This window comes from Limulus polyphemus, unplaced genomic scaffold (assembly GCF_000517525.1).
Source record: "Limulus polyphemus unplaced genomic scaffold, Limulus_polyphemus-2.1.2 Scaffold728, whole genome shotgun sequence".
Lineage (NCBI taxonomy): Eukaryota > Metazoa > Arthropoda > Merostomata > Xiphosura > Limulidae > Limulus > Limulus polyphemus.
Window position 1 is genome coordinate 74,909 of NW_013666338.1, and position 5,287 is coordinate 80,195.

Here is a 5,287-nt window from a genome sequence, read left to right on the forward strand (position 1 = left end):
GATTGATAAGCGTTCTAAAAATCACATTTATAGCTTTCGTAATTTATAGTATGCTGATTATAGCGAACTAATAATAGACACACTCCGGCGGGTGGCGTTAGTTATATTTATAGCGTGGGAACGTTTTCTAGAAACTTCAATCTAACGTAACAATACTGGTTCAAGCGTTTACATACACACATATATTGTTGATTCCTACTCTCGAGAATCTTCTACAACTTTGGAGAATAGGCGGGAGTTGCGCAATACATATCTAACACTATGAACCATGCATGCTTTTAAATATAAACTCAATCTAAAGAACGTCGATATTAAAATAAATATTTAATAACAAATTCTTTACAGTAGGTATTCGTTTACAACTTCCTCGGTTTTGGTTTCAACAGCACTGCATACACCTATGAAAGAAAGCAGATACTTAATTCCATTACTATGGTGCTTCTACAACAACAAAGAGCAAAGTTCAAGTAAAGTGGTTCTAAAATGCGACTGTTTGGTACTTAATATAATTAAATAAATTCCCAATTGCATGGATAATCTTTGAAATAAGTATGGACATCTGTTGCTGTGGTTCTGATAACATGTTTTACCAAAATGTATGGTTCTCTAGTTCTTGTGGCTGTTGTTTTCAGATGATTAAAATAAGTAAACCAAATGTTACAGTTATGTAGTTGCGGAGTTAAGCCTCCTTTAACTATATAATAGTAGCATCTAGTTTAAGAGATGGTTTTCATAGGCTGATCAAAATTAGAATGACGAAAATCTCCGTGAACCTCCTTCTTGGAAGAGGCATGACAGCGTTCCATACTTTATGTAAACAGTATAAACACAAACTCTGCTAACATTTATGAAACGTCAAAATTATATTATTGTCTGGTTGCTATGGTGACAAATGCAAGTCAAATCAAATAATCGCTTGGTAGCTGTGGTAAAGTCTATGTTTGTTTGTTGGATTTGCCCAAAGTTACATGAGGGTTATCTACGCTAGCCGTTTCTAATTTTGAAGCAAGAGACTACAGAGAAGTCAGCTAATCAAAACCATCGTCTACCGAGTCTTGGATTACTCTTGTCAGAATGAATAGTGGTATTTAACCGTCACTCTTATACCGCAATTATGTCCCTAAAGTGCAGAGTGCAAGTATGTTTTTTTTTTTTGACGTATCGGGACGTGAACCACGGAACCTCAGTTCCAGAGTCCAACATACTAACCATAATAAATCAGCAAATTTTACTATTTGTTGATAAAAACATTAAATACAAGAAAGTATTTTAAAGTCAATTTTAGTTTATTTTCTAGAAAGAAGTAATTTGGACAAAGAGAATATGTATATTAAACATTATCTGATTGAGATAGTAACAGTAGTAACGTGTGAAGTGAGGATTGTTGGTAGTATCTTATCTTTAAAATATACATATATACACTTAAAGACCTACGTGTTATTACTAAAACTATTGTCTTTAAGCACATGGAAATACTAAAAATCGGACAATTGTTTGGTATTTCATTTAAAAAAAGACTACAACGTTGCGCAGTGCAGCAATCTTAATTCCTTACCCAACTAAAGAACAGTACAACAAGACAAGAAAACTAGTTTGGCGAATTTTTTCTCTGTTTTTATAAAAGAAAAGAACAATATGTTCTGTGCATTCAATTCTTGGAAATCTGAAAGCAATTTTTACTTCCTGTCTTTTAACTTACAAGATTATTATTATTATTATAACTTTTTTGGTTATGTGATTCAAGTTGATAATATAGTTACAAAAATACATCTGGAAACAAATGCCTGAGCAATTGCCAAAATACTTAAAAAGACTGATGTAATTTAGTTATTATGTCTTTGTATGGCAAACATGCGCAGTAGATGAGTAAGCTGTCAAACATTATAGAATGAATAATGTAGAAGGTTTCCATGATCATTAGATACAACTGAGTGGAATTTGGATCGGAAAAGTGCTTTTGCAGAGAACTGAATATACATAAATATTACTGACTTTTCGGAATTTTGTTCTATAAATGTTGTTCTATGTTGTTTTATACATTAAACATTACTACAACGTCAGAAACAAAAATAACGTGGTGGGTAAACTTCACTGTTCTTTACTGTGCATACAACTATTATACATTATTGTTACCAGCATAAAATATTGGCGTTTGCTGCGGGGGTTCAAAGCTCTCCTTATAATTCACAGACAAGAGAGGTCCAAATGTATCGACCAAGCTCCTCGGTTATCCACACTTAATTTAATGGATACCCCAAGGATGACCATACCCGAGAAAAAACAAGAAAACCTGAACACGTGTGCTAAGCTTGGTCGCGCTAGCTTGTGAGTGAGAGTACGGACACAGTTTTAAACAAGGAGCCTCAGAGATTCCTATGAGCTCCAGGAACACAAATTTTGATGCCAGTTTCGGGCTCAGCGATCCTGAAAACCTACTCCCAGACCCCCATCGTGCCTAGGTGACCTTCAGGACGCGTTTTAGCCCCATTAGTAATGAACTCCCCCACCCCACCCAGAGTCTACCTTTCAAGTTTTGTCCTGCAAGCTCCAGAAATATGAGAGGAGTTAGCTACGCTAATATAGGATTAATTATTGTTACGAATTATTTTCACAAAATTAACATATTTAAACATTTTATCGGTTTGAATATATTATAATGCAAAGGACAGCAACTATGTCGTAACTAATTATTAATCATTCATCTCTAATTAAAATGATCCGGAATAACTAGAAGGTCACACGGTAACCTAAAACGATTTAAATCTAATATAAACAGCTTTACTGTTTGTTTGCTATTAAGATACACAATGGGCTAGCGGTGCTGTGTCCACCGTAAGTATCAAAACCTGAATTTTAGCGTTATATGTCCTCAAACTTACTGCTGATCTAACTGTAGCTTCTGTGACAGTTTATATTTAGAATGTATATATTGTAAAAGAAAAAAATGATTAACAATGTTTCTGCTATGCGTGTTTTATAGCCTAACCTTACTCTAGTAGTTAGCGTGGTGGGCAATGGTCCTAGGGTCTATGGTTTGTTTCCTACTGGCGCAAAAAATAGTGATCCATATTTTGAGGCTGTTGTTGCGTTATAAGAATGACGGTAAGATCCCACTATTTTAGTAGAGTAGATAGTGGATGCTGTTGACTAGCTGCCTTCCTTCTATTACGTCATTTGTTCCAAACGAACCTAATTATATTCTAAACTTTAAAACTGAAATACTTTAGTCGTCGGTGAGACTCGTACTGAAGTCTCTATAATGCTTATATGTTTTCTTTATTAAATAAAATGCATCACTTATAGTTCATTTAAAATATATCCTACAATAAAATGTAAAAACCTATGAACATATTATTTTACTAATTTATTAAGGTTGAGGAAGATATTGGCCCTGATGTTTTCAAACTTTACTGTATATTATACTGTATAGCTCATGGTTTAAACCACTAGATCAGAGACCCCTAAGCTTCACCAATAACCACCTTTAAATATGTTTAATTAATAGTTGACAACTAGTTATCTGCAACTGTCACCCATTATGCAAAGGTAAACATGATTCTAGGTGCACCTCAAGTACGGAAGATAACATCATTACTTGTAACTAGTTACTATTTGTAACTAGGATCCTAATTAAGTTGATAAACAACAACTATTATAACTAGGAACCCAATTAAGTTGATAAACAACAACTATTGTAACTAGGAACCGAATTAAGTTGATAAACAACAACTATTGTAACTAGGATCCTAATTAAGTTGATATACAACAACTATTGTAACTAGGATTCTAATTAAGTTGATAAACAACAACTATTGTAACTAGGAACCCAATTAAGTTGATAAACAACAACTATTGTAACTAGGATTCTAATTAAGTTGATAAACAACAACTATTGTAACTAGGATTCTAATTAAGTTGATAAACAACAACTATTGTAACTAGGAGCCTAATTAAGTTGATAAACAAAACTATTGTAACTAGGATCCTAATTAAGTTGATGAGCAACAACTATTGTAACTAGGATACTAATTAAGTTGATAAACAACAACTACATCATTATTCCGTGTTCACCTATAGACGATAACTGATATAACAGATTCGTATGACATATTATCACTATTGGTTGAACGATGTATAAATTAAACCTTTTACAACCCATTAGTCCATTAAAAGACTGTATGTGCTAATCACTCGTGGATGTTCATGAGGAAATATTCAGATTTATGTGTTGTTTTCAAACACGGATGCTCATTTTCAATGGAGAAGTCCACCATATAATTAGTTGTAGTTTTACTTTAATCGGTTTGTATAGTCTGTCTAACTATCTGTTTTTCTTGTTTCTTCAGTCACACTCTTAAGAAAACTTTCCCTTTTTTTACTTTACTACACGTTTTACGTGTAACAGGTAATCATACTAAGCACAAAGAAGGACAGAACTTGAAGCTGATGTTCTAGAAACATAATCATCAGTTATTCAACAATCTATCCAGTAAGTTTATATATTTTGAGAGAACATTTATCCACCCAAGACTTTTTATATTATCAACCAATCTCTGAGTGAGAATTATTTGCCAAAACTCTTCAAGGTCTAGCCTAGAACATAATTCAAGTTTCTATCTTTTCAAATAAAAAAATTGGAAAGGGATTCCAAATCTTTATATAAATGTATATAATTTCCTGTTGTATTGCTAAATTACAAAATGCTGACGTAGCATGCGATTATAATCAGATAACATATTGCCAGAAGTTTCAATAAAAAATAAAGATTTGCTTTACCAGGAAGTGGTACACGCAACTACACCCACTAAGTTGGTATAAAAGCAGCTCACCACATCCTTCTGTACATTATCCTCTCACCATCAAGCATCTTTATACTTAGACTGTTGGAGAAAGTTTTAAGTTTTCAGCTCTTTAACAATGAAAGTTCTTTTTGCAACAATTCTACTCACTGTTGCTGCCTTTGTTGCTGCCCATGGACCCCATGACGAAATGGAACAGTTGCTATGTGGTAAGAATTTCTGTATTAGAAACTGGTAAATATCTCTTGTATAAGAATAGACTTAGAATTTTCCGTGTTTTAGTTTTCAGAAAATATGACAAGACGTGTGTGTGTTAATATATTTCTATAGGATACAACGTGCTATCATAACTCATTAAGTAGTAGAAATTTTATAATAATATGAAGCACAAATACGTGTTATTTTCGTAAAGTCAATGGCTTACACTAACGTCAAAAGATAGTGAACAATAGAGGCTTCGCTAGGTGCTTAAAAGATTCGGGGCTAGA